This window comes from Dermacentor albipictus, chromosome 1, assembly GCF_038994185.2.
Source record: "Dermacentor albipictus isolate Rhodes 1998 colony chromosome 1, USDA_Dalb.pri_finalv2, whole genome shotgun sequence".
Lineage (NCBI taxonomy): Eukaryota > Metazoa > Arthropoda > Arachnida > Ixodida > Ixodidae > Dermacentor > Dermacentor albipictus.
This window is the reverse complement of record NC_091821.1, coordinates 241089977-241108755: the sequence shown is the minus strand read 5'-3', so window position 1 is coordinate 241108755 and position 18779 is coordinate 241089977. Positions and strand designations below refer to the sequence as shown.

At 43.3% G+C, this 18779-nt stretch overlaps 1 long non-coding RNA gene across 2 annotated transcripts in view; it reads right to left on the bottom strand.

The window, feature by feature from the left end:
• Positions 1-8835, bottom strand: part of LOC139054309 (uncharacterized) — a 56832-nt gene extending 47997 nt beyond the window's left edge. For both annotated transcript variants that reach the window (XR_011511117.1, XR_011511118.1), the window contains exon 1: positions 8801-8835. This is a non-coding gene — a long non-coding RNA (uncharacterized lncRNA). The remainder of the gene's footprint in view (positions 1-8800) is intronic.
• Between the last annotated feature and the right edge of the window lie 9944 nt (positions 8836-18779).

Here is an 18779-nt window from a genome sequence, read left to right as displayed (position 1 = left end):
ATGAGGGCAGCTTTAGCCTTTTTACAAGTCACTGGGCTAGACACTTGATTTTAGAGATGTCGCAATGCGGTGTTCATCATCACTCATTTCCTTCCCCTTCCACAGTGTAGAATAGCAGGTTAAACAAACCATAGACCAGGCCAGCCTTTCCAACTTTCTGTAAATAAATTTGTCCATCTCGGCTCAAACAGATATGTTAACCCAGCGATGATGCAGCCGTGTGATACAAATATATCGCCAATGAGCCTCACATTTCGGTTTTGAAAAAGGAATATGAAGAGAATATGATTGAGCGTGCACAATTAAGTGAAAGCCTATTTTAAACAATTCAACCACTGCAGTCCCCACAAGGACCTATTTTACATCGGACGGCTGTTAAAGATTTATTACGCAGCTTCTGGATTCTCTCTGCATGCGAAACTAAGATCATCATGTTGTGGATAAGCCAGTGTCCTGCTTACAGCAGTGGCAAGGATTGGAAAATATTAGATTATACAGGTCTTCACTGTATTAAGAAAAAACTAGCCATAGAAAGACGCACACAGGAAACATTCAAGACAGGTGTAATAAGTGTTTTGGCTGTTTTTTTTTTTTCTTAACACAATGCACCAACTAGCTCAACATGTTTTACTAGGTCTGCATGCCAGCAAAGTTCATTGCCAAACTTTTAAAGCCTGAACTCTTCACATAACTGCACAGGACTGGTATGTGAAACATCTATTTACTGTACGTGTACAGATCTCTTTATTTTTCCACTTGCATGTCAGTTGCTGAAACCTTGCAAACATCTGCCCAGTCGGCCAAATTAATAAGCCCTGGTACCTCTATATGAACAGCTGCATTGTATTCTAGCAAATACAGGGCATTCTTTAATGAATGGCCACCTGCAAGAATTTTCAGAACTAGCATTAGCGTAAAATGTAATCAAGTGTGTCACCCTGTTATTAGCTACCACATACCCAATGTGGCCGCATCCATTGACTGACACAGTGATCCCAACCCAGAAAAAGTGTCACAGCACTAGTGGATCCAGAGGAAGGGCGCTACCATCCCTGCCCAGCTCTTGTGACATGCTGGGACTTCAGCCCTGACAAAACTGAGTGTACAGTTCTAGAGATGACTAAAGTTTGCTCTGGGAGATGCAATTGATACTGTGTCTGCATGTCCAGAGCTCCAAAGCTCTTGAAGGGTGTGGAGGACTCTCACTCTACACTCCAAGAACAGAGTAGGGACAACACAGCACAATTACACAGCAACATCAATAGTGTGCACTGTGGCTTGGAAGCATTGACAGAGACCGTACATAAATTAATGTCATGTGACCCAACAGTAACTAGAGCAAGGGCTCTGTTGAGTTGACAGCCTTCAACTCTTGCTTTTTATTCTGCAAGGGAGACAATGGTGAAGATCGCTAAGATAAAGCTATAACTATATAAATTATGGGTTTGTTACGTGCCAAAACCACTTTCTGATTATGAGGCATGCCGTAGTGGAGGACTCTGGAAATTTTGACCGCCTGGGGTTCTTTAACGTGCACCTAAATCGAAGTACACGGGTGTTTTCGCATTTCACCCCCATCAAAATGTGGTCACCGGGGTCGGGATTCGATCCCGCGACCTCGTGCTCAGCAGCCCAACACCGTAGCCACTGGGCAACCACGGCGGGCAAGATAGAAGTAGCCTGATGTTTCATATGCATGTCACACGTCCTAATGCAGAGCTCGCAATATTCAACACAGGCTACAATTCATTTCGCTGAGATGACCACTGATCTTCAAATAAATATAACAAAGGATTAAAGTAATTTAACTCTTTCTCTACCACTAGCAAATATAGCCATCATGAGGAAAAATTTCTCACAGTGTAAATCAATAAGTGTATCCAACAGCACGATTCTAGTTGCAGTTTTCGACACCAGATGGAAGCACTTATCAATGTTAGTGTTAGTCAATGTAGTGTTACCGTCGGTTGAACTTTCGTTCAACCGACGGCCATAGGTGGCGCTTTTAAACCTGTTCAGCTCCTGTGTCGAGGCTTCAGCGACTTCGTTTAAGCTAAGTACTCTTTTTTCTTATTATTAGCTGATGTTTTTGAAGTGTTTTATTTTGCATGGAGCAGGAGCGCAAATTTTGAATTTGTGGTAAGCGTGGTAAACGTACTGGCTTTGTCTAGGTCTGGCGGTTTCCCTTGTTAGGCCTAGGTGCTAGGCGGGACCTATTTGATAGGCCTATTTAACTATCTCAGCTAGCTCTTCGAAGCGATCTGGCAGACATGCTCGTTGAGCCTAAGGACGTAGGCCTAGCGATGAAACCAAAGAAAGGGAAGGCCACGGGGAACGCGGAGCAAGTGCAGTGCGACGAGTGCCTGCGCTGGTGTTCCCTCGACGAGACCAGTTTCCAGAGCTTAGCAGACGCGGAGGAGTCTAGCTTTACATGCAGGCTGTGCGAAGAGGTCAGGGAAGCAGACCAAAAACTGGAAGGAAATTGGACAGCCATGTTCGAAGAGCTGAAAGCAGACCTGAGGGAAGAGAGGGAGAAGCGGGTAGCTTTGCAGGCAAAAGTCGCCGAGTTGGTCAAGGTGGAAGCGGTGCAGGCCGCGCAATTAGTAAGAACCATGGCCGAGCTTGGAGAAGAGAGGGAAAGGAGAGCAGCACTGCATAGGCGGCTCGATGCGCTTGAGATGCACGCAGCGCAGAATGATGGGTCGGGACACCAAGCCGGAGGCAAAAGCACAGAAAGTAGGGTAGACCCTACATGCGAAGTGGGGGGCAGGGTGGCAGAGCAAGCGGTAGTCGGCTCGCCGCCGGTGAATCGGCGTAGTTATAGCGAAGCAGCGCAACACGCCCCGAAGGAGGCGACGCTGCAGTCACAGGGGCGCCAGCGAGCGCGAGGAGAGGAGGGGAACAAGCTAACCCCAAGGAATGAGCTCATAGCCAATGATAACCATAACCTGGAAGTTAGGAGGGAGGGAAAGAATGCCCTAGTACTTATCGGTGGTGATTCAAATATGAGGAGGTGCAAAAGAGCTATAATGGAGCGTGCAAAGGGTGATAAGCAGGTAGCAGTCGGGATGTTCCCAGGCAGGACAATGGACGCAGTACTGAGAGAAACAAAAAGCGAGCTTTCTGAGAATGTTGCAGAGCGCAATTTGGTAGTGGTAGCGGCGGGGCTAAATGATGTGTTGAATGGTGAAGCTGCAAAAGTAGTGGAAAGATTAGCGGAGGGAGTTGACGATTTAAGGGCGATAGCACAGCAAGTCCAGATCGTGGTATGCACAGTGGCGGAGGTGCAAGGAAGGAACGGAGATATTGCCAAGGACGTTGTGGCTGTTAATTGTGAAATAAGAAAGCTAAGCCAGGAGAAAGGATTTGAAGTGGCAGACATAAACAGAGAAGTGCATAGAGCAGGCTTTGGCGGAGGCTTTACACGAGATGGCATCCACTTTAATGGAAGGCTAGGAGCCGAGATCAGCTGGCGCCTGGCAGGTCGGGAAGTAGCTTTTTTAGGGAGTCCACTGCACCTCAGGGCGTAGGGGTAGGTAGAAACAGTGTAGAAAGTGCAACAATAGAGGCTGACGCCAATAAAATGGCCACAAGGAGGTCCAGGAAGAAAACTACCAAGAAATTTAACACCAGGATCAGGTACATAAACATGCAAGGCGGTAGAAAGAGAGCAAGGTGGTTAGAAATAGAACAGCAGTTAAAGGACGAAGGAGTAGGTGTATACGCGCTATGCGAAACACATCTCGGGGATCTACAAGACCCACCGTTTATTGAAGGCTACATCTGGGAAGGGAGCAATAGAACAACGGAGAGGAAGGGAGGAGGAGTAGGTATGCTCATACACCAAGGAACAAATTGGCAAAGAATAAATTTAACTTGCAAAGAACATGTCTGGGTATCAGGTACAATCGCCGGTAAAAAGGCATGGCTAGGAGTAGTTTATTTAGGGACAGGAAACAAATGCAGGCAAGAGAACAAAGATCTAGTGAAGTGTCTCGATGACGATATAAAGCAGTTTGGAGAAGGTGCCGATATTTGTCTGCTGGGTGACATGAATGGCCACATCAAGGATCTGGATGGATACACAGATTGTAATGGGAAGTTGATGCTAGCCTTCTGTGAGCGACACAACCTAGTTATAGTAAATAGACAAACTAAGTGTGACGGACAAATCATGTGGGAGTCCCGTAACAGACAAACGACCATTGACTACTGCTTAATGTCGCAGGGGTTGTATAGCAAGCTCGCAATAATGGAAATAGACGAAGAGGGGAAGTACAGCCTCGGAAGAGATCATAAGCGTATTAGTCTACAGTTGGGAGCCCTACTCAAAAGAGAAATGCAGGGAAGCCAAAAAGAGTACGCAAAATTAAATGACGCGCAAATAGCACAAATAGCGGCTGGCATAGAGGAAGCAATAAAGAAACATCCCATGGAAAGGTCGGATTATAATCAGTTAGAAATACTCATTAGTACAAAAATAAAAGAAGTAAAAGGAGTAAACCGCTAGAGAGGAAAGGGGAAGCCACGAAGTTGGTGGAATAAGGAAATTAGAGAGGCCATCGAACAACGACGGTGGGCATCTCGGGAACACAGAGAAGCAAAGAGGGCGCAGTTATCTGAAGAGGAAATAGGCCAAAAATGGGAATATTATCGACAAAAGAAACAACAAGTGCAGGTGCTCGTCCAGGCTAAAATAAAGCAGTCCTCTGATCGCTGGCTGGCTGAAGTTCGCGATGCAACTAAAGGGGGGCCAAGATAATTCTGGAATCATATAAGCTGGCTGAGTAAAGCTAATCACAGAAAAGAGGAACAGATTCACGATGCCGAAGAAAATTGTTTAGAGGGAGATGACGCTGTGAACTACATTGGTTCAGTTATAGCAGAGTCATTTAGGAAAGACGACAGGGTAATCGCCCCAAGTGAGGGAGCAACACAGAATAGCATAATAGAAAACAGCTTAGAACTGACCAATCTTAACTGGAAAAAGGCGGAAGCAAATGTTCCAAAATGCACGTCCACGGGGATAGACAAAATTCCAATCAAGTTAATTAATGAACTCGGCCTAAGAAGCAAGGAAACGCCGATAAAAGCATTGGAGGCAGTCATAACAAATAAGCAAATTCCGCACAGCTGGAAGCAGAGTAAAATGAATTTGATTTATAAAGGGAAAGGTGATAAGAAGAACATAAAATCCTTCCGACCAATTACGATAACCTCAGTTATATATAGGCTGGCGCTGCAGGCTGTGAAATTAAAAATGCAGTCATGGGTAGAAAGTAATAGAATACTCTGAGAACTTCAGAATGGGTTCAGAAGTGGTAGGCGCTTAGATGATAGCTTGTTTGTGCTTACCCAGTGCATAGAAATAGCTAAGGCGGAAAATAGACCTGTATTTAGCCTTCCTGGACATAAGTGGTGCATACGACAATGTGAACAGGGAACTCCTGTGGAACATATTAAAAGCTGAACGTATCGGTAATGAGGTAATTGATTTTCTACAGGAACTATATCAAGAAAATAATGTTGAAATAACATGGGAAGGAATTAAGAATACGACAACTGTCGAGGTTCACAAAGGATTAAGGCAAGGTTGTCCTCTATCACCGCTGCTGTTTCATGCTTTATATGATAAGCATGGAAAGAAGGTTACAACGAAGCAATCTAGGATATAATCTGTCGTACAGATTAGGCGAAAAGGTTGTTGAGCAACGACTACCGGGTTTAATGTATGCGGACGATATTGTACTGTTAGCAGATAGCCAGGAAGATTTGCAAACTCTGGTTAATTACTGTGGGGACGAAGGAGACAGTTTAGGTTTCAGTTTTGGTGCAGTTAAGTCTGGTGGGATGTTTTTCAACGATACAACTGGTCAGGAGCTTACAATACAAGGCCATGAAATAGCCCGAGTGGCCGAATACAAATATCTCGGGGTATGAATAAACAAAGGGCAGATGTACACGGAAAAGCACGAACAGTCTCTCATAGCAAAAGGGCAAAGAGATGCCGGGATAATGAAACATAAGGCATTGTGGGGGTACAACAGGTATGAGGTACTAACAGGCATTTGGAAGGGAGTAATGGTGCCAGGGCTTACTTTCGGGAATACGGTCCTGTGTTTAAGGGCAGAGGTTCAGTCGAGACTAGAAGTAAATCAGAGAGCTGTGGGAAGGTTAGCACTAGGTGCCCACGGGAAAACCACAGAGCAAGCAGTACAGGGGGATATGGGCTGGGCATCGTTCGAAGCACGGGAAGCTCAGAGTAAAATCCTGTACGAAAAACATCTGAGGAAATTGGACGATAACAGGTGGGCAGCTAAGGTATTTAAATACCTATACAGAAAGAGCGTTGACTCACAATGGCGGAAAAGAACTAGGAAGCTAACCAGTAAGTATGCCAGACACGAGGACGAAGAAAGACAGAGCATTAAACGACAGGTTAAAAACACGGAAGGTAAAAATTGGATAAATTCAATGGAAAAGAAGCATGGTGTGGAACTATATCGATACTGGAAACAGCAGATCAGGAAGGAAGCGTTTTATGATAACTCAAGAGGCAGTGCCCCCTACTCTTTGAAGCTACATCAGGATGTCTTAGAACGCGGAGCTATAAAAAGAAATTTAACGAAGAAGAAGACACTGTGTGTGGTAAATATGTAGAAACAATGGAACACCTCATACTAAAATGTGATGGTACCAATCCCGATGTCGATGCGGCCACAGTCACCCTTTCTGAGGCCCTAGGGTTCAGAGATAATGATAATCATGTAAATAAATATGTGGTGGAAATTAGCAAAAGGCGATTGGAGGATTGGTGGCTCAAAAGCAGAGAGGTGACATAAGGTTAAAAGGGTAGGAAGACGTATTTAAAGAAAATCGAGAAATTCAATAACACACAACACAGATAAAAATAAAAGGCAAAATAAAAATCTGAGCATGGTGGCAACTGCCATCGCCCCGTTTCAAAGGGGACGCTCCTACCTTCCATCCATCCATCCAGTGGCATTGTGCATAGTTTATGTTCATATTATGACCTGCTTGAGTGCTGCACTTCTGGGAAAATGCTGAGGAACGCGGTACAATTTTCAGCATTTCCTGCATTAGTGATTATGGAAATGGCCAGACCCGAAAGGCTGCAACAACTATGAATAAAAAGCAGTTCACTAGAAAATTATTACCACGCTTAAGCACAAGCTGCAAATGCTGTTCAACAAATTTAATGGTTATAACAGCATGAAACTCGCCACATCACTTTTCTTTTTCCTGCAATAAATCTACTGCATGTGCCACGAAAATTCCCACACTGTCACAACTGACATGCTGTGAGGGCTCCAAGAAGTAGAAGCTGTTTTAAAAAAGCAAATACACAACTGAAAGTGACAGTGAAGGAGTAGAGCTGACATCTTTATTAAGACCTCTGTGTTCCACAAACAAAAAACCCTCATCCTCGTGCCTGAAATAAGGCTGCATTAACCCAGCAAATCAGTTAGTACAAATAACTACTTTTCATGAGTGCCTTCCGAAAGTCAAGTTGCCAAAACACTGCACATAATTTTCAAAATAAAAATGCTCATCTTTCAAATAAAGCCATAACAGTTGGCACAAGGATGTAATTTCAGCTTACCAGTCATGTTTCCAAAAATAAAAGTGAGATCTGATGATGAGCAACTACAAAAGAAAAAGAATATATGCAGCAGTGTGCTCAGGTACCTTTAGTTTCTTTTTTTTTTTCTCCGTGACACATCACGACATTTGAAAATTAGTGACAGTGGTGACATTTTGCCACCTCCAAATGTACATCAAACCAATGAATGCCCAAGTACAAAGTGAAGATGTCACATTTTGTACGAATGAAATTGAAATCCATCGGAACTCTGTGTATTGCATATAACAAAAAAAAAATTATGCAGTGATAAGATGACTGGCGTCAGGTCTCAAAAGATGAAATGGTTTGTACAAGAGCATATTTCCTCACCCAGAAGGACTACTCTCTGAGAGAGTCCCACCTCTCTACATGTAAGACAGCTGCAATGGCATGCACTACACTTGTGTGAAATGCATTACAATTGCATATACATCACGAGCCTTGCACAGGTACAATTTCATAACAGCTATTTACAGTGTACACTTCCTAAAGATTCCAAGGGGGTTAGAACAATAAGGGCGGACATAGGGGAACTAGCCTTAGTTTTGTGAGCCTTAAATAAGAAGCTTCACAATACAAACTTTACAAGTCAATTAACATGCGCAAGGCAATCAGATTGCCATAAAGATTCCCTTAAAAGTTTCAGCGCTTGTCACAACATATCTTTACAATATCAAACTAAATGAAAAGCCCCATAAAAGTTTCATAAATAACCTGACAATGCCTGTGCCTCAGACTGTACTTCAAGCACACAAAATAAACAGTGGACAATAACCAGTTGTGGACGATAAAAACCAGAGGCAGTAACATCATTGTCTCATATATGTTGCACAAAAATTGATTATCTTTAACTACATGCAAATCTCTACTTGTCAACAGCAAACAAATACCACAGTGAACTAAAGGTGAGCGAAATACTGCCCAAGTACTTTCTAGAATGGCATTCACTGCCCGTACAAAAGCCTGTTAACATTTGAACATTACAAATGGCTGTGTGTGCCCTGTGTGTGATAAAACAAGTGGTGAAACAGACGCTGCGAATCTGATGAGCAAACCATGAAATTTTTAAGTACATTGTTAATGCAGTACCTGTGGCACAAATATGATTAAATGTTCTTGTATGAATAATGAGAGCAAAGTGGAATAACCAATTACCAAATAGCCAGGAGGGGTGGTAGCGGTGCTTTAGCAAGATGCACTGGAAGGTAAACAAGAACAATCATGTGAGATTATCAAAACAAAATAAGCAAGTGAAAATCTGAAATAAGCATGACCACCTAGTTGTTAATCCATCCTTCCCCAATATTCTAGCTTTCACACAGAGGTTTACGTGACTAAGAGTCAATTTTTTTTTTTCAGCTACAAGCAATACCCAAGAAGTGCCTACATAAATACAAGCTCGGCAGGAGCATTAAATGAACAAGGGTTGACTGCTTACTTGGGGTTGTTAACATGCAGCTCAAGCATGGAAATAAAGACCACACTGTTAGACTAAGAAACAGGACACGCAAAAAAAAGAAAGCAGCACACCATGCAAAATGAAAGATTTGTGGCTCAATGGTGGCACTATGCAGTGGTAAGGAGAGACCGGTATTCACATAAAATGACATCAAGCCTATAGTGCCCTTTTAATGTATTTACATGTAACATGGTGGTGCATATTCCTTAGTTTAATGCTTACATTGTTCACAACTTACACTTTTTTTTGCATGTGTTTGACACACACAATGAATGCATACTTAGCTGTGCAAGTAGAAATTTGGTACAGCTGTGTGTAAACACTTGTGTAAAATACTGCACATGGCCAATCATTACACAAATTTCATTCATAAAGCTTCCTTCAAATTGCAGACTTCTGCAGAACTGATTTCCCATAATCAGTGCGGCAACGTTTCGAGTTATCGATTAACTCTGCTTTGCCCTACAATCTGCTAGCATCCTGGTTAGCTCAGATTTTACAGCAACTGCCCTGGAAAGACGGTAGTGCCGGGTTCAAAGCTTTCTTTCTGAGAAACCCCCGTGGGTTTCCTTTGTAGCTTTGTGCTACTTTCAGGTGGGTGACAATGCTTTCCATCCATAGAACTCCCTCCACCTTACAAGCTTCCACAGAACTGGTTTGGCCTAAAGCTCATTGCCACACAGGACATTAGGAAATCCCAACTTAGAAGAATTTGTGTTGATCTGGAAGGATCTGTAATTACCCTAAACATATTCCCTTTAGAGGAGTACCGACACAAAAGAAAATTTGTATATTCCACTTTTCTTGCTTCATTAGATGCCACCCAAATCCTAAATGGTCACTAAAGAGAAACGCTAAGTCCGTCTATACCATTAGGTATTCTTTAAAAAGTCTGTTTTCATTAATTTTACGGTTCTAAGCAAACTCTTAGAAAAGAATGCTAAGCTTAATGTTCCTTTCTTTTTTAACACTGAAACCACAGCACCAGTATGACAGTGTGACTTCATGAATTTCAAAGTATTTTCTCACATTAGGGCATTTGTGGCTCAGTAAAAGTTTTCAAAACTTGCTAAGCTCTGTCTTTGGCTCCCTTCGAATACAATGTAGTCCATTTTTACCAATAAGAAATTAACTAGGCCCAAGCAGACACTGCCAAAATCCATGACTTCATGGTGAGCTGGTGCATGATCTTGAAGGCAGCATCGCCACCTGTCTTTTCTTTTTTTTGCATCTCTTCTGGCTTACCATGTCTCCTCTCACAGTAAGAGTGGTACTTTTGGTATTGTAGAAGGTCTATTTACCAATCCAGCTCAAATTGTTTTCTCTTTAGTGTCTCTTTAATAACGGTATGATGTCTCAATTCCTCAAACAAGCATAAAAATGAATTTTCCCATCTTTTAATGCAGCGAATTCAAAATGCGTACCAAATGGAGCGTGGCTTCTTGGCGTAGGGTGTATTTATAAGGGTTACTCTACAAGCAACAAAAATTGAAAGTAGTACTTATGTGGTATCATAAACTGCTGATGCACATGTCAGTCAGCCTGTTGCAGAGGTCACAAGCCACAGAAGCCTCATACTGCGATTATGGACTAGCTAGCACAGCAAGAAAAGTAAAAAAAAAAATTTGTGCTAGTACTTCTTAAGCCACATAACTGCCCAATCTGTTCATATTGAATAATTCTACACATGAAGGCAAAGAAGCCCAGCACATCACCCGAAACCTGCAAATACTTGACCAATGAGCGGCAAGTTGGGCTAGTTGGTTTAAGTTCATCTTGTGTAATACAGGGGTTACTGCACTATAAACACACGGACAACAGAAGTAGAAGTGGACAGGACGCTCAGAAGTAGAAGTGGACAGGGCGCTCTGTACAGTAAACCCCGTATTACAAGTTGAGCAATGATATCACTTATGATTGCGTTCTTTGAAAGTGTACCGTGGGCTCAGCTCAGTAGTGCTTCTCATTTATAGTGAACACTGAGAAAATAGGAGCACCAAATGTACGTAACACTTCTGACTAACCTCCCGTCTTAATAATTCACACTTAAATTTTGCTGAGTGGTGGCATTTCATGGTTGATATATTTTAATACCCCGTCTGGGAGCATTATTTGCCAGTTTCATACAGAATAAACAAGTTTGTGTCGTGAGGGCGATGACAAATGAGAAGTGTGGAATTCGCAGGAATCAAACAGACTGCCATCATAATGGCAAAACAATAACAGACAGCATCACCATTCCATTCCTGCAAACTAGACACTTTAATGTTTGGCATTTATTCTAAATGAAACAGGCACTTGATGCACCGTAATGTGGTATTTAAATGCATCCGCTGTGAAATGTTACCTTGGTATGAAATTTGAGTGCTAACGAGCCAGCGTATCCAGAACAGACACGACACACCTATTTATGGAATGTTTTGTAAATCGTGCATTCTAAATATAGTCATCTGCCATTCTCCATATCCTCCACTCCCAGAGCTCCCGTCCCTATCCCCATCCCCCAACCCTGGGTGGCTGACCGTGGCCACCACCCCTCAGGACCAAGAGCATCTGGCAGCATACATCAGATCCACTGTAGGCTGAGAGGGGAGACCTGGCCTGAGGCCTCCTGCTCATCGACCACCGCAAAGCAACAATAAAGTTTTATTTCCTTCTCACGTGCTGACCAATGACTGAATGAGTTTCTACCACTTGCAAAAGCAAGCACTCTCCAATTCTCCTCAATCTTACCTAAGTAGCTACTGATCAGCATAACATGCATTTGTTTCGACCAATTTTTTGTTGCACTGCTTTACTATTTTTTTCACTGCATTATCAGTGTATTTTAACATTTTTCTTTGTATACCTGCACAAAATGCCTTCCTAAATAACTAGGTAAACTAACACTCTCCAAATAAAAATTATATGCAATACATATCAACAGCATATCACACCTTACCATGAACCAAACGCTACAACAGGCCTTTGGCCGTAAACTTGAAATAAAGTTTATAAACAGTCAAGCTGCTAAAGGAACACTTGCAAATCTAAACGAAAGAAAACCAAGTTTGTGAACTGTAAAGGGTTCAAGCAAATAGCACGTTCAAGAACTGTTACGTTTCATGAATACGATTAAAGATCACGTGTTAGCAGTTTATATGTAGGGTCCTTCGTTTTGGTATTCGAGGGGCAAAAATTGTATGTTATTTTTAAAGAGGAAAACTGAGGAGAAATCGGATCTTTTTGTCTGGCAGCCCAAGATTCAGGGGGTTTTTTGCTAACTTTCACGAACAATTAACACAGGCAATGGCCCCCTTTTGGACACAAACATTTCATTTGAACACTAATGACAAAGGGAGCTGTTTGCAAGTTATGTTACCTAATTATTTATACAAGCTCTCACTGGCAGGCCTTATTTACACTGCAATGCACCAGTTGCATCCACATACTAAATGCAGCTACAAAACGGGCAATAAGCTTTCTTTCAGCAAAACCAGCATGCTCTGAACATATTACATATGCTAGTTTTTGCTTGAGTGTTCAATGAAAAGGAGGCATATCATAATCATAGACAAATAACATTAACACAACATATCTTGACCACTTGCTCACACACATTGAGCAGTGTTCACTGGTTTTGTAACGAGGGCATTTATTCCTACCTATTAAGAAACAGTGAAGCTTCAGGGAGAAATCCGGTTTAATACGATTTTCATTTAACGTGTTCGGGGTGCAAAAATCTGGAATTCTTGGGTTTTACCCAAAAACAAAGGACACTATCTATACGAATCAAAGTAGCTAACCAAGAACAGTATAGAGATTAAGAATAACAACCAGCCAGTCAACAATGGGGCAATCCCACAAAAGGATTCAGCTTAATGCCAGTGTGTGTAACAGATGATTCATGCCACGCAGTAAACAATTCAATGTTGACTGTACAAGATGCAGTGCTGTATTTCTTTGCTTCTCATACAATGTGTCTCAAGTGGCCAAGGTAGTTGACAATCGTACCAAAGTGTGATAATGCATTTACTTTGCAATGCATTTACTCTATGAGCAAATCCAAGGTTGCAGGGGCATGCTCTTTCAGTAGCAACTCATTACAGGCACATTGTCCATTCAGATCGCCACCGATTACCAACCAATGAAAGTTCAACCCAATTAGTTGCAAACGGCAATTTCTCACTTGAGTTAAGTGTTCGCAGTGATTAGCAGTTGTGCGGGCACTGACTGAGGCTACTGCCACTGGTGAGTGGTCACTGAGAGGCAAGCCTCCATATTTTGTACAATATTTTTTGTACTTGTACTAACAGTAGAGCGCGGCAGCATCTTGCATTTACTATTTTGACAGCACCCTCGGCAGTACTCTACCTTAGAAAATGTTGAAAAGACACAGTGCAATGTACGGATGATTCCCTTACCAATCTGACCTTATGTCTGCCCAAAAACAATGGGTAACCATTACTCACCTGTCAGTAACGGCGTCTCTTTGTGAAATAGTCACCTCGATCTTCAGGCCTTCTGTGTCTCGGCTCCTCATATCTTCTGTCGTATCCATTTTGTCCACGGTACTTGCTGTGCATGTCTGTGTCGTTTTTGTCACAGCGAAATCCTATGAGAGATCTTCTGTAGAGATCAGGTGCCCGAAAGTGGCGATCTTCTCGATCGTGACGATTCTGTCTATCGTGGCGATCTTGTCGATCGTAGCGATCTTGACCATAGTAGCGATCGTATTGTTTGGACTCGTTGGCAGGCGGGTAGGCTTGAGCGCATCGGCTGTACTCGCGGTGAAATGGGACACATTCAGGCCCGAATGAACGATCAGAAGCATATAACATTGGTGGTCTCGGTGGTCCTCGGGGCTCAAGTGCGCAAGATGAGCTCCACATGCCGACAGGATGGTTAAACGTGTTTGCACTCGCTCTGACGGAATCCATGTAGTCGTAGTGTCTTTTCATCATGTTCACGTATGTGTCATCGACAGCAGCATGTGGCCTCCTCTCCAATCTAATCCGCCGGCCGTAGAGCGAAATGCCATCCATGAGTGCTAGTGTGTATCCGACCGATTCCGGATGAACAAACGTGACGAAAGCGAAGTTCTTGGTCCGTCCATTATTATCCTTTGGAATTTTTACGTCTTCCACGGGCCCTGCCTAACAAGCACAAAAAGAAGTACAATGAGCATGTGCAATTATATATTAACGCACATCAGTGTAACACCGTGGCTCACACCTACTCGTTTTTGCACCTGTTTTTGCAGAAGGACGTTTATTTAACTCAAAACGGATCATTAGAAATGCTTTCAAAAGGTCACAGAGATCAGCCAACGAAAAGCCTGGCACGAGCGAAGATGCCTCTCCAGCAGAGCAGGCAGGGTCTCTACTACGGATTCTACTGCTCCCCCGGAAGAATCAGTGATGTTACATTCAAGGTAGAGCGCCGTAAGGCGCGAGAAAGGTATAATCCGGCATGGCTGACTCAGCACAAGCGCCGCAGGCGCGACAAGGTTTGTTCGACGTACTGTACACCCAGCAACCAAAAAAGCGCCCCGCGAATTCTACACCAGTCAGAACCTTGCCCAGTGTACATACCTGAACAAACAGCTCACGCAGAAGCTCTTCTGTTACCTTGGGTTCGAGACCGCCGCACCAGAGAGTTCGATCTCGCCTACCTTCATCCATAGAAACAAGTAGCGAAATGAACTAACCAAAGGATTACGTTAGCGCTACGAGCTCGCGCCCAGCACAGGACGCTTCGAACGTCGTAATCGACAGCTACCCAAGTCGACGCAGGACAATTAGTTCTTGACGTGCCCCATCCAGATTGAAGTCACAAATAGTCAAGCACTGTCCATACGTGTTCATGCATTAATCGAGTAAAATAATTGCATTAAAATGGCACAAACATGGGAAAAACTGGCCGCAGTTGAATGGCTTTAGTTTAAACGCGTACCGAGGCAGAGAAAAGCAGCGGAAGTTTCCATCCTTTGTTTAACTTGTGAATTTATCTGTAATGTTAAAAACATTGACAAAGATAACTTTATTTTCTAAGTAATATATATCATATATATTCGTTTATTATTTGTTAACTTTCAAAAATTATCTTATGATACGTAGATTGGGAAAAGCCAACAGTATTCAGTCAAGCCATGTCTAAGGCCAAGCTACTGACTCAACTAGCCAAGCCCAGATAGCGCCAATTTCAAAACCGTTCAAACCACTGAGCGATGCCACAAGTGACACAGTGGACAAACTATGTATATTATATATGTCTCATACATTGTGCAGCATTCAAATAATTAAAAAATGAAACATAGGGTACTTTGGGGTCACAACAAATGTGAGGTGGTGCGTGGAATCTGGAAAGAAGTCATGGTGTCAGCGCTGACGTTCGCAAGCGCCATTTTGTGCCTAAAATCGGATATACTGTCGGGGTTGGAAGTTAACCAAATATCGGTTGGCCGGCTGGCTTTAGGAGCCCATGGCAAAATCACAAATGAGGCAGTGCAAGGGGACAAGGGGCCTTGTTTGAAGAGAGAGAAGCCCAGAGCAAAATTAGTTTTGAAGAAAGACTCGGGAACATGGATCAAAATAAATGGGTGCCTAAAGTGCACAAGTATCTGTGCCTAAAAAGCGAAGACACAGAATAGAGGAAGAAGTCAAGAAAGTTGGCAACCAAGTACAGGGCAATTGAAAGTGCAGATAGACAACCAGGAGTAATCAGAAAGAAAGTGAGAGAAACAGGGACAGGGAATTGGATGCAAAGGATGGAAACGAAAAATACCATGGAGACTTACAAAAATGAGAAAAAAAAGTTAGAAGGGAAATTTTGTATGTTAACACGAAGGGAAGTGCCTTGCTATATGAGGCTCGAGCTGTTTGCCTAAGGACGAAAATATACCGGAGCAAATATTCGCAGTTATATGAGGCATGTGTATGCTGCATCAAAATTCCGGAGACCGCTCAGCACATCCTAATGTAATGCGAAGGGATCCACCCAGCGAGACCACTACGTAACGCGCAATTTCCAGAAGCGCTTGGATTTAAAGTAGACGGAAGTATCAACCGGTCAGCAGTCGAGATAAGCAAGAGACGCTTAGAGTATTGGTAGGAAAAAAAAGCAGGGAAGAGACTGATACGACCAGATGCATTACAGACATAGACAGCGGTACAAGGTAGGTAGAGAAAATTAAAGAGATGTATACAATAATGCTAGAAGCAAAATCATTGATAGCATACCTGAGTAACTCAAGCAGGCTAGGTGATGATTTGTCCCCGCCCCTTTTCAAAGGAGATGGCAATAATAATAATAATAATAATAATAATAATAATAATAATAATAATAATAATAATAATGATTATGATGATGATGATGATGATGATGATGACCTTGCCGGGCCTCCCCGGACCACCCTTGACTTTATGCACTGATGATGCATAAGAAGAATTTCTTGGGATATCATATTGACACCAAGCGACCGCCTTAAGAACAGTGTCGCAGAGTCGCCAAAAGTGGTCTATCGCCACTTCCGGAACCTGCACGAGATGGTAACCTCGTCTCTGCTCCTAGCGGTTACCATAACCGCGTTGTAAAGTTTGTGCGCGTATGACCGCATCAAAGTCTGCCATAAGCATGGCATACAATTTTTCTGTCTCAATCAATAACGATTTTACTTGTGGCAGGACTAACGTTATCTAGGCTACTTACTTGAGTGTTCAGTGTGTCATATGCAGTAGTGCATCGGTCAGACTGTAACATCCCATCATCATCATCATGAACGTAGCATCCTTTCGCATCCTGTTTAACATCTTCCGTTGTCTAAACCCGTTCAACACTGCCGGGTCATACATTTGACAATATCAAAGCAACAATCTTACAATCAGGTTTCAAATCACACCATGATCGAGAAGTACGGGGATCTTTCCTAATTCATTAGTTCAGCACAGTACGGACTGGTATTAACGAGAGCGCAGGGAAAGTACCATATGTATTTGTGTATGATGATGATTGATATGATGATTGTGTCTTGCTTATGGCATTGTTTGTTTTACAGCAACGTGTTATTGCACTTACTCTAACAAATTCTGGTTATGGAGCATTTGCTATCTCATTGCTATTACTTCATCTGCAAGTATCGCTAAATGTGTGGCGAATGTGGTAGTTTGCCCTGACTTCAGTATTTTTTCATGTGTGTGGTCCAGGCACACTTAGATTTACGCGTGCGTCTTTCGCACTGTTATTATCTTTCCTCGCATTTGCACCACCTTGTATTCTTGATATGACCCGCGTGTGGATGCCCATAAAAGCGGCTGCACTTTTACACCGAAGTTGTTTATGGCTAAACTTCAGTGCATTTTTGTTCTGCGTCAACAAACACTGTCATCATATATATATATATATATATATATATATATATATATATATATATATATATGTGTGTGTGTGTGTGTGTGTGTGTGTGTGTGTGTGTGTGTGTGTGTGTGTGTGTGTGTGTGTGTGTGTGTGTGTGTGTGTGTGTTACGACTTTGCACTGCTGCCACCACTATTACGACTTTGAGGTGGTCCCGTAGCGCTCGTCACCCGTTTCGTGACAGAGCGTTGGTAGCGAAGACTCCGAGTCAGGCGTCGGTGAGAATAACGAAAGGGACTTTATACATTATATACAGGTCATTATACAGGACAAGATCGGATCGGCACGGGGGCCGAGAGCTCACACCAAACGCGACTGTTCCCGCACGGCGACATCCGGCGAAAACGCGCGACACATCTCACTCCAGTCGAGAGCGGCACTCTGCTCCCGGTGGGTCGGCGGATCCGGTTTTCCAGGCGGCCGCGTCCGGCCTTATAATCCCCGAGAAACCATTGTCACTCAAACGGCCCAATACAAAGCCAGCACTCGACGGTCGTCCGAGAGGTCCAACCAGCGACCGGGCTGGCCCCCCGGTTCAAAGTTGGCGCGCGCGGTGACCTCCAGGCAAAAGGAGGTGCGGCGCCGGGCTGTCTAGCACTTGGTTGCACGTTTGGACATGTCGCTCGCCGAGGCTTCTCCGCAGGACACCGCTGCCTGACGGCTCAGCATCTTGACTTGTCAAGGGAGAAATAGGGCGCTGTGCCTTTCGGCGCAGCCCCGGGTTTGTCCAGAGGGCGCTCGCAGGATAAATTCCGCATCTTGTAGATTCGGAATCCGGGCTGGTGGTAATGGCACAACAGTGTGTGTGTGTGTGTGTGTGTGTGTGTGTGTGTGTGTGTGTGTGTGTGTGTGTGTGTGTGTGTGTGTGTGTGTGTGTGTGTGTGTGTGTGTGTGTGTGTGTGTGTGTGTGTGTGTGTGTGTGTGTGTGTGTGTGTGTGTGTGTGTGTGTGTGTGTGTGTGTGTGTGTGTGTGTGTGTGTGTGTGTGTGTAATGTATATATAAATGTATAAATGTATAATGTATAAATGTATATAAATAAATGTGTTCGTACCATTGTCCGAAGTTCTGTGTCACCTCTATGCCAGTGCTAAACAGCTTCGCTGGTCGTCCACCTTCAAAGAGTGGAATGGCTCACGATTTTTGTATCTCGATTTACTCTGACGAAATCCCATGCCATGGCCGAAACGTTATCAAGTAAATATGCTTTTTCTTTTGCTTTTTGTCGTAAGTGTGCTCCTTTCTGCCGCGGGCGCCACGAACACGTGATCTTTTTGGGTGAAGTC